We start from the raw sequence: 12,074 nt of genomic DNA on the forward strand, positions 1-12,074 counted from the left end.
CATTTTTCGCCTTCAGCCTGCCCGCAAGACCTTCTGCCCCTCATCCCCACGGCGAACGTATACCCACAAATGTATGCTTAGGTTGTATATAGACGGCTATATAAATATATGTGTAGATGTATGTGTGAGCTTATAGCTAAATGTATTTGTATTAAAATTCCATTCAACGCATAACCCGAGGCAATGCAGAACGCCCGCAGCGAGGACTCTTTTTCTAACATCCACAGAGCACGCAAAGGCAAAACACACGCACACACACACATGCATATACAAGCGTGGTAGTTGATGTATGCAAATGCCGGCGTGAACCTGTTGGAACCAACTAATCGCCGGAAGCGCTTACTGTCGCGCCATTCGCTACCTCGCCTCCACCACCGCCACCAATCGGGCCATTACCAACAACACTGCATTTCCTGTGCTTAGACACACAGTCTCTGTCGCGTCGGTCGCGCGCCGCAATGTTCGCTTGCGACCAGTTCGATGGAACGGTTGCATGGTTTGGTCGTTGCGCTTGTTGTTTATTTGTGTGCCAAGTTGCTCAGTCGTTGCTTGCTTTTCATACAGTTTGCTATTCGTTGTGGTGAGCGCGTTAAAGTAGCTTTAGATGTGTGAGGAAGCCAAACAAAAACTTTTTGTCAAATAAATAAGCATCTGAAAGTTATTAAAGTAGTGTAGTGCTTCGGAGATTTCTGACTTTGCAGACCAGTGTAAGTTCTTAAAGCATTTTGAAACATAAAATAAATTTTTAAGCAGTGGAATCGCCATTTTCTATCGAAAACATTAGCAAAGTACATATTGAGCTGTTCCAAAAACAAAGCCGAATTTGTGCATTTAACGCTAATCACACTTACTCGCAATTAGATTGTGCTAACGCAGATTGAATTGAAAAATGTCAGCAACAGTGCAAAGCTAACTGAATAATCGCAGCTAAAAGCGGCAACTTGTTGCACCCTTGTGTGTGAGACGACGCATAGTCACGTGCCGCATAACAGTAATCTGGTTCACATTCATATGCATACATACACTTACAACTACATATAGGAACGAAACGAAAGTGTACGTCGTGTTTTGCTTCAAATCAGTCGACGCAGATTTCCTTGACCTTAACAACTGCATTTCATCGAATAAAATGTGATAAAGAAAATATATATTTAATAGTTTCTTACCTATTTTTAGGTTCAACATGTTTTTACAGATATGTTAAAGTACTTATATATGGTTATGCAAGCCCTTCTACAACTAAAATAAAAATTGGAGGAAGTCACTCTAATAGTAGGCCTATAAAAGTTTCGAAATGTTTCGTTAAAAGAATTAAGGTAAGGATTATCCTAGGTATTTAGGAACCTAATTATTGAAACAGATCCCTGTAAAAAATGCGGCAGGCCGGCATGAGTCCCGGATTAGTCTCAAAAGATTAGGTGACAACTGTTATTTTTTATCTTCTGCATATGTATATACATATATTCCCTTTTGAGTTTTTTACGAGTAGGAAGCATCGAAAGCCTGAACCCAATGTCAATGTGAACTTTAATCCACCATCATGTATTACGTCGGGAGTATGATTGTGATCATCCTAATTCATTCAGTAACAACCTGTATTTACTTAACCCTACCTTGTTTTGTTTTATAACCCCCTTGTACAGTGTTTATCCCAAAACCATTCTTGTCTACTCCAGTCATGGCTTGTGTGCCGCGACTTAGTTTGCCGTTGCATTCTAATGTTCTCCTTTATGTTGTTGCTCTCAAACACTTTGGTGTTTCATTATTTTAGCTGATAATTCGCACACGGCTTTTCACTTATCTAATGACTCCACCACATCCGAAGGCTTTTTTCAAAATTGCCTTTCTTGGTCATATTTCGCACAATGGAACAAAATGTGCTCTACATTCTCGATGGTCTTGCCTCCACAGAAATCACATTTGTTGTTGTCTTCATGTTTGAACCGCCTCAAATACGATTTAAATAAAAACTGTGTCATATTTCACTTATCTATTTTCAACTATACCCAAAAGTATTCCTTTGGAACTAGTAATAACCTAATTGTAGCCTAAATGGAATAATCCGAAAGTACTCTCTTTAAAGGGATAGTAAACAGTATACTTGTAGTAATCTCACATTTAGTAAAATTGTGAAAGGCTTGCATAGTAAATCGAGCGTGTCCGAAAAACGGCTCTTATCGGCGTCTGCAACCGTGGATATTGTCGGCAATTGCTTTGCTGCGAAGGTCCCCTGAAATTCTCTCCTTCTTTACACCCCTAAAAACTGCAGCGCAGATGCAAATTCTGCTGGATATGTGGATGGAGAAAAGTCGCTGGAGAAAAGGCGCAATGAGTTTTTCCCATATGGGTAGAGGCTAGGAGCTAGCTAGAAGGACAAACTTTCGCCGCTCACATCTGAATGGGAACGAGTTGGATAACCGTTGTCATATTGCGTTTTAGCACTGGACCTCGCTTGGTCGTGTTGACCAGCAGGCTCTGCGTGATTGCAAAATACTTCTGAAATGAAGTTGAAAGTATCATATCTTCTAAACTACTTGTTCTTAGCAAAGCTCATATTGCCGCAATCGTGGAAGTTCTTACTGGATATTCTTCATTAGGCATTCATGCTTTAAGGTTAAAAGTGCTGCTAGATGTAAACTGTCAAAGTTGTATGGAAGAAGGTGGATACATCCATATACTTTCTTCTGCATAGATAATTAGAGAATCATTAACTATTGATAAACTGAGGTTGAAACATGTCGGCAGAGATAGACTTACTCGACACTGGCATTAGCCGCCTTAAGAAATTTTTGATAGGGTCAAAGTGCTTCCCCTATTAATGACGGTCCTTATGAATAATTTTATTAGAGTTATAGGTACCACAATAAACCGGCTATGAGCTATACAAAAGAGATCATTGTTATGCTCGATTCTTTAATCTAAGCTAACCTACAGAATCGACATCAATTTGTATTATAATGTTCCGAATGTAGGGTACTTTTTGAAAAAAGGCAACTAATTCTTGCTCAACTTTAATTCAAACAGTGCGCGAATTTTAGTCCCATAGGCTTGTCGATGGTTTAACATAAGAATTACTGTCAAAAGTAACTGATTTTAGAATATTCCAAATATCCTCCTCTAAATAATCAATGAACCAACATCTCGATATGTATTTCCAAATCCATTTTCGTGTTAATAAAACATTATTTAAGCTTTCCATAGTAGAAAAACCTACCCCATAGCATTACAGATTCACCTTCAAAGTTATGGGTAATTTTAAGGGGATTATTTTCACGCTGATCATGCCAGTAATAACTGAACCCAAGGTCCGTCTAAATAAAATTTATTTTTGTCAATAAAAATCACATCCTATCGATGGCTACCTTATGGACGTGCTTACTTTGCGGTTTTTTCAATGGATTTTTCCACTTTATGTTTCTGTCTGCAGCTAAAATATTTTGAATTCTTCTTTTTCCAGTTGGGAAATTTAATTTCTCTACTATTTCAGAGGCTCTCAATCGATCTGTAGTAGCGTCTTCTTTAATAATATTAACTTGCCTGCGTGTTATCTTGGTATTTCTCCTTGATTTTTTATCGTCATTTGATAACCCTTCAACTATTACATATAAACACATTGAAAAAGAGTAAATGTTAACAAAACTTCACGAATACTAATTAAAAGCACAGAGAACTTACCGCAAAAACGATGAAAATAAGACTTCGGCTTACGAAACCTCGCAGCAGTTGTCGAACAGTATTCACGGTTTGTTGGCTTAGTACCGCGAAGCTTCTGTAGCTAACAGCTGTTGTTTATAAATACAAAAATATTAAGATTGCATGCGACAGTTACTTTCTCTCTATTTTAAGAGCGCGGACTTACAAACATATGTGTAGTATAATAATGTATAATTTCCCTCGTCGTTGTGAGTATTTGTTCTTGATAAATAAAAACACTTCTCTCAGTTCTATTAAGATAACTCACATGTTGGCCCATATATGCGGTCCAAAGTCACCCGGAAGTTCGAAAAACTTTATAATAGATATATGGGAGCTAAGGGAAGTATTGACCCAATTCAACACATTTGTAACATAGAGACATACCACTCGCGCTTTTAGTAGTTTTTAACAGTACCGTTATTCATTTTCACACTGTCGGTAGAAGTTCTTATACTCGTCATATTTGCGTTGGCGATATTGGTTACTGTAGCTATAATGGTTTAGGGGACAGGTATATTAAACTTATTAGAGGACGGGATCACGCCCACTTTTTCAAAAATGTTTGCCCACAGGTGCCCCTTCCTACTGCGATGCGATGCCCTATGCTAAAGAATTTTATATCTTAACTAGCTGACCCCGCAGCCGTTGTCCTGCGTGAAATTATGTGTTTTGAAATGAAAAGAAAGTTAAATTTACCATTTAATTTTTTTTTTTTTTTCAATGTAACGCAGCTTGATAAACAACATTTTTTGGTTTCTGTTCCGGTGTACAGAAAAGATGGTTTTCCAACTCGTGAGCACGCCAAGGCCGTGTGAAAAACATAACATTTCCAAATTTATGCCTCACACTATACGACTATCTTTAGATGATTGTCATCTCACATGCAATTTTCACTGCAACCAATATACGTTTGAACTGGAATAGTTAGAACTCAAAGGAATTCGTAGTCAAGCATTCTGCCCCTTGTATTCGATAGGTGTGTCACAATCAGTCGGGTTCCATTACACAGTTTCGTGGCATGATGATTGCGAAACATAATAACAACCGATCCTACTTTGAGACGCAAATGATGCGGTGGCATACCAAGCCTGTCCAAAGAATTTAGAAATACCACTGGATAATTCACGGCGCCGTCTTCATTGTCAAGACGATCGATCGATTTGTATGAGCGCAAGTCTCCCGGAATTTGACTTTGAATCTTTCAGTTTAAGTCAACAACATCGGTATTTTTGGCCGCTAACATTGCGCGTGCACTTAAGGAATCATAGTTACGATAATTTGGCCAATGTCCGAACATTTGTGATGAGTTCATCTTTCGTGAATTGACAAAGGGAAGATGGAATTGATATCGAACCACCGGAAATATCAACCGAAATTCTACCATTTCCATTTTTTAGCGAAGGCCATGTGAAATGTCTTCGGCAATGTCTTTTTTGTTCGTATCCCATAATTGACGCGAATTTGAAGGCTGATATGTCGAAATGATTATCGCGAAAAGTGTGCGAACTTCATTTTCATTCCAGTGATTAACGTGTTCCAGCAATTGTAATTGCTGGCTTACTTCTCCAAAACTTGCACACACCGTACCATTCACAGTAAGCAATGACTCAAATAAAGTTGAACCGTGTACATTAATCAATAGCAACCGAAGGTAGAAGCAGTCGTCGTTTTTCGGGTGGATTGTGTAAATTCGTCCTAATGCATTAGTTGAGAACACATCTGGATTTCAATCTACTGGTTGGCCTTGCTTTCTGCGCAACTATTTCTTCGACGATGCATTCCATGTATAATATCAGGGTATTTCCGAATAGAGCAACGTTCTCGTAAACGGATCACTGACGAAAGTTGAGAAAAAACTCGTCAATGTTAATTTTGATGCTGGCGGTGTTTCCACTGGCTGTACTGTATTCTTTGAGTTGAAATACACATTAATATAAACACATAAATAGCGTAGTTTGAATTTGGTTTGCATTTTCATTAATGTTTAAAATGAAAAAAGTTGTTGTAGTGACATAACTACAATAGTTGGACATATGCTACCGCGGAGTTTTTTGTAGACATTATGATGTCCTTCAATATTGTTGAACATTATTTTGTTCTATCGCTAATAGTTTCGGCAGCGCATTCGACTAAAGACATTTTAAGACTCATTTTTCTACACCTTCGGTTACATTGTTCAATTTTTACCAAAGATCCCTAATTTTTTCAAAATGAAATGTAGCCTATGTCAAATTGGAAGAATGTAGCATTCTATTGGTGAAAAAAATTTTTAAATCGGCTCAGTACTTTTTGAGCCTATTCATTACAAACATACAAAAATAGGTACAAATCTTTCCTCTTTATAATATTAGTGTAGATTTAGCTTAGTTATGGTACTTTATACGTTTTCGGCGTTCTCAAGTTCAGTTTGTATGGCCAGACAGAGACCATCGGAATTTCATCTCTTAAAACTTAAAGCTCATAGATAGATATAGAGATTTACATATAATTGATCAGAATGACGAGGTGAGTTGAATTCGGATAGCTGTCTGTCTGTCCGAGTTGGACAACGAGCTTTCAAAATTAAAGAACTACTCGACCAATATCAACCATTACATTTTGTTTAACTTTATGCTAGTGCCCTCAAGATATATATAAATTACGTTGACATTATGATACAGAATGGGGACTATTGGACCAACTTTCGGAATCACCTTTTTCAAAGAGGGCCTCAACGGACCACCGTTAATTTCACTGTGTACTGCTATTAGTGACATCCGTATTTTTTGTACTAGTTCGTTATTTAGACGGTTGGCACTGTTGGCAAAGCCTTTGTGACCGTGAGGACATAAATAACGTTCCACATGTGGGCCAATCAAAATCCGTGATCACCGGAAATTCCATCGAAACTGTGCTTGAGTTCTTCAAAAGTCAGCCGAAATCGTCCTTGAAATTCATGGAAATGGAATTGAACATCTCCAAAACATCGATTTATTGTAGTTTGACCGAACATTCGGGCATTTGGGCATACGAAAGATGTGTGCACGGTTTGTTCTGCACCAATTGACTGACGACCAAAAATTGCTTAGAATCCAACATTCAGAGGACATCATTAAAGAGGTCAAAAAGGACAAAAACTTCCTTCCAATATTGTGACTGGTGATGAAACGTGATCACTCTAATATGATCCCCAAACGAAACGCCAGAGTGCTGAATGGAAGACACCAGACGAGCCGAAACCCAAAAAATCGCGCATGGAGAAGTCAAAAGTGAAGACAATGCTGATTTGTTGTTATGTTTCCAAGGGTATTGTCCACAAAGAATTTATTCCACCCGGCCAAAACGTTAACGCGGTATTCTACCTTGGAGCTTTGAAGCGTTTGGTGCGCCATATTCGACGTTTTCGGACCGAATATCCCGAAGATGAAAGTTGGCGTTTGTTGCACGATAATACGTCGTCTCATCGATCGACGCTCCCACTCCCCATATTCACCTGATATGTCAACGGGCGACTTCTTCCTTTTCGAAAAAATGCATTTGCCCATGAAAGGAAAGCTTTATGCAGACGTGGAGGTCATTCAAAAGGCTTGCACCGGCATACTGTCGGCCAAAGCGGCCAACGAACTAAAACACTCGTTTCACATGCTTTTGGACCGTGCAAAAAGCTTTATTGAAGCAGAAGGAGACTATTTTGAATAAAATAAATTGATTTTGCCGAAAAACCCATTTGTTCTGTTTTTTTTTAAAGTCTTGTTTACTTTGGGAAGCTCTTTGTATAAGCAGCTGCCTCCCGCCAGCCCTCCGGTTTTTAAGGGATTCTCTGACGAAATTACTAAGATTATTGCCTAAATTGCCGTCTACCTATCGATATATTTGCAGTATTGCGGGAGCTTGAAGTGTCGCCTGAGATCGAGCGCCTAGTAATCGATTCCGACTTCCACTTCAGTGGCCATTTTTGATCTCTCTATAGATATTGCAAGTTCCGCTGGGGAGTTGCATGCTCCTGCGTCACCCAACCTCTTTTGGTGTGGCTTGAAACAATCACTCCAAAATAAAGCGTGAGGATATGTAGTCTATTTTATCCCCAACCTCCTGCTTATTTCCGCCAATGTTGCAGCTGATTTTGCTGCATAGCTTTCCACTAAAATTTCGGTTAGTGACAGGTTCAGTAACTTTTGTAGTGCAGTCATTGGAGGATCTTAGCGCGTGCTCATGTTATGTAGAGAACATGAAGTCGCAGTATCCACTCCAATGGTTTTCTGTATAATGCAGACAGCGATCTACTCAGTGTTTAACTCTTAAATTACATATAAAATTGAGCATAAACATATTTGAAAACTCACTATGAGAGAATTGAGTACCCCGGGCACCCTGGTTAATATATATGACTTTTTTCTCAATAAATCTTGGTATATACATATGTACATTCCTATAGGCTCTAAAAGCCTTGACAGACGGCATCATTAATCCGGATTAACTGCGCACTTAATCAGATCCATATTTGTAGGTGACAGACGCCAGCTTTGCGAGTTTGATAATCTTTTCAATGGAAAAGGTTAGAAGATAAACATTGCCGTTGTTGGCCGAGCGATTTCTACAAAACCATTTTTCATTACAAAAACATATCAACACGTTATTTCTAAAACTGCATCATAACATAAAAGAGCTATGAATAAAAAACAAGCAGCTCTATTGTTTTTCATTCACAATAGATTAAAATTGGCCGTTTTTAACAATGTTGCCAACGAAAAGGCAGCTAATTCTCTGAAATTTTAAGGATTAAATGGGAGTTAGTAACGGTGTTATCTTCATTAACTCCTGAAATAATCCGGATTAATTCAGTTAACCGGATTAACGCTGCTGTCTGTCAATGCTATAAGGGATATAATGAATGTCGTATTCACCGTGGAATTAGAAAGAATAATAAATTTTTCATGTTAACTACGATACCTTAATTAAGTTGGGTTAGCCTGCTTCTACCGCACAAGTTACTTTCCTTCGAAATATTTTTGCAATCGGTTCACAATTTTGGTAGATTGGGAACCCATATCTAAAAACTATTGTAGAAGGAGATTTAGGTAGTATTTGACCTTTGGTCGAAAAGTTAGAATAGTGACTTTGCTTTGAATTGGACGTAACTTGAGTTACTTTCAATGAAAGATGTTTGATTTCTTTACATTTTCTGGTTGTCGTGGGCGCTACATTCAAAATGATATATACGAGTACTTCTTGAATCTGGTTATCAATGGAGTCAAATTAAATCTGGTATTTCGCTATAATTCACTGCTTTAACAATGTATACTTGTTGCAACTAATGCGAAAACAAATCTAAACGCCTCAAGAACATTTGAGCACAATATTACTTTTAGAGCGATATACATACAGATTCTTGTGTACACACATATGTATGTATAGTATGCATGTATGTGTATGCAATCGGGTGCCATGATTTGTACATGAACATCTAAAATAGTCACGATTCCATGTTTGTGGTAATGTGCCAATATACATATGTATACGTATATATATGTATGTATATGCCGATGTATGTATATGTACGTACTTATTTATGCTCATGCACAAGTGAACATATTTGCGTGAGTGTATTTATTAAAGTTTGAAATGACAATACAGCCTCGAACGAATTTCAATTCGACAATGAGAAAACGCAGTGTGTGCGTGCATTTAAGCTGAAACAGGTAAATTCTACAAATTAGCTAAAGGCGTTAATTTCAAATCAAATATAAAATCAGCAGAAATAAATACAATGATGACGGCGGCAGCGATGACACAAAAAAGCAACCAAAGCACAATTTACGGCAGCAGCAGCAGCGGCAGAGGCAGCTGCAGCAGTGCCGGCGGCAGCGATGGCAACAGCTGGCAAATGGAGCGGAGATGTGGCGACGCAAACGGCGGCGGCAAGCAGAAACACAGACACAGTACAGTAATACAGGCAATAATTTTTTGCTAAAGCATTATGTTAAAGTCGCTTTGAATGGCTGGAGGGCGAACCGGTGTTACCAAAGTTAAAATGCCGCCAGCGATTAGGCCAAAGTAACAAAAACTCAGTGAGGCTCGCATCCAGTGAAGCGCTTAAATAAGTGAAAGACAGAGGTGGAGCTGTTAGGTAGCCACAAATAAACAAAATAAAGCGAGAGTCATCAGCAGTGCCCGAAAGCGATTGATGGTGGAAGGATAGGGACCGGGAGGGGGAAGTATCGGCGCATGCAAATTAAAAATTAAAATATCCACACCCCGCAGTTTACATACGGACACGAATGCTTAAGAAACACGAAATCAAAACGAATGTAAGGGAGATGCTTCTCCAGCGTTAAAGCGAAGAACCACACGAGTACCGAGTTAGTTAACGCAGTTTACTTTATTTGACTAAAAGTCTATTAAGTATATTGAATTGGAATTGAATTTTGCTTTCTTTGGATGTCGTGGATAAAAACTGAGATTCGGTTGTGCGAGCCATACAAATAATACAACTTAAATTTTTGTAATATAGTTGAAGAATTTGTAAACGTTGTTCAGGAGTGATGGGATTGCCAAACAATAATGAACAAAATGAACATAGTAGCTTGACGCGGCTTTAAAAAGGTAACTCTACTTGGATCACCCTGTTATTATGCAAGCAATATAGGCAATTATTTAGGATAGAACGTCTATATTCGACAAAATTCCGACTCTCGATGGAAATAATATCATTAATGCTATTTTCGCCGATGACAATTTTTAAAGTTGAGTAGGGCTCTTGAAGAACCACAGCCTAAATTTAAATTAATTGGCTGATGCAAATGTTGGAGGCTTGAAACTAATTAGAAACTTCAGCACGCAAACAACAACTTCGCTTTAGTGAAATTAATATACATATAGACTATGCAACTAAAAAAATATCCATATATTTATTTTCTCATGAGTTACTCACACCACTCAAATGAGAACTCTGCAATCTTATAACGATTACTGTAAAATTTCATCCAAATCTCATTTTTACTTTTGTTTTGACTTCGTGTGAAAGAGATCTGTTTCGCGGAGTTGAGCAAAATGGAAAAAAATAACACTATCTCTTGATGGTACGAATCTTGCTTTTGGAAATCAAATGGTAAGTCAACTAGTGCTTGGAGGATGTTTACGAAGACTCTTTACCCCTGTTGTTCCAAATACGTATTGACAGTTCACCGATTGAAGTGACCAGAGAACTTAATAGGCATCTTAAAAAACTTTATACATTATAGGTTTGTTCATTGCTGATAGAAACTGCAACTCTTTGGGCAAATCACATCAGTCTGTGACGCTGTTTAAGAGCATTTGATCGAGTTTCTGTATCGTTTCGTCTCCATCGATAAAAGACTGATCCACTAAGGCATATCAGAGAGCAAGGCACAATCGAAACAATGGACCTCACCCTGCGAACCAGCTCCATGAAACGTGATCTCCCATTTACCACAGACACATCGTTTTCTGGGAGTCACAAATTGTGATATACAAGGTCTGTCGCAAAAGAAACAGAACTTTTTAAATATAACTGTTTCTGGTGGCGCCACGTATTGGTGGGTATAAGAAATAAAACGTTTGATCGCTTGTTGACATTTTGTAAACATTTTAAGACAATTGGATAACTACAATCAATGTTATCGATCAAAAAGTGACAGCAGCTTTTGGTCATCGGTTGTAAAATGCAAAGAGCAAATATTAAATTTTGTTCTAAACTTGGGAAAACGTTTACTGAAACATTTCAAATGATGAAAAAAGTTTATGGTGATTAGTGCCTATCCCGTAGTAATGTGCATGATTCCAAAAAGGTCGTGAGAACCTCTGTGACGATCAGAAGTCGGTCGTCTTCAGAAGTCAAAAATAAAGACAATGTTGATTTGTTTTTACGATTTCGAGGGTATTGTACACCCAGATTTCGTCCCACCTGGCCAAACGATTAATGCTGTGTTTTAGCTTGGTGCTATGAAGCGTCTTTCGTCACGCATTCGTCATGATCGACCACAATACCTTGAGGTAGGGTCCTGGCGCCTGTTGCACGATAATGCGCCGTGTCATCGGTCGACGCTTGTCACTGATTTTTTGACAAAAAACTCCTTATTAACCATTAATCACTCACCCTACTCACCTGATCTGCCACCCTGTGATTTTTATCTATTTGGAAAACTTCATTTGCCCATGAAAGAACACTGGTTTCAGGACATTTCAGCTTTCCAAAAGGCGACGACCGATATTCTCAAGAGCATTCCGAAAAATGACCTTAAACACTCATTTGAAATGCTAATTGACCGGTTTAAACGCTGTATCGAAGCACAAGGAAACTACTTTGAATAAAAAAATATAACTTTTAAAAAATATAAATTTTTTGTTGTTTTCTTTAACAGTCCTGTTTCTTTAGCGAC

The 12,074-nt window shown here is 38.2% G+C and overlaps 1 protein-coding gene across 2 annotated transcripts in view; it reads left to right on the forward strand.

Annotated features, from left to right (window-relative positions):
- Positions 1-558: 558 nt before the first annotated feature.
- The window catches only part of LOC120772161 (BTB/POZ domain-containing protein kctd15-like), a 114,745-nt gene continuing 103,229 nt past the window's right edge, over positions 559-12,074 (forward strand). For both annotated transcript variants that reach the window (XM_040100599.1, XM_040100598.1), the window contains exon 1: positions 559-707. The gene's annotated coding sequence lies outside the window, so the exon portion shown is untranslated. The remainder of the gene's footprint in view (positions 708-12,074) is intronic.

The sequence above is a fragment of the Bactrocera tryoni genome, chromosome 3 (assembly GCF_016617805.1).
Source record: "Bactrocera tryoni isolate S06 chromosome 3, CSIRO_BtryS06_freeze2, whole genome shotgun sequence".
Lineage (NCBI taxonomy): Eukaryota > Metazoa > Arthropoda > Insecta > Diptera > Tephritidae > Bactrocera > Bactrocera tryoni.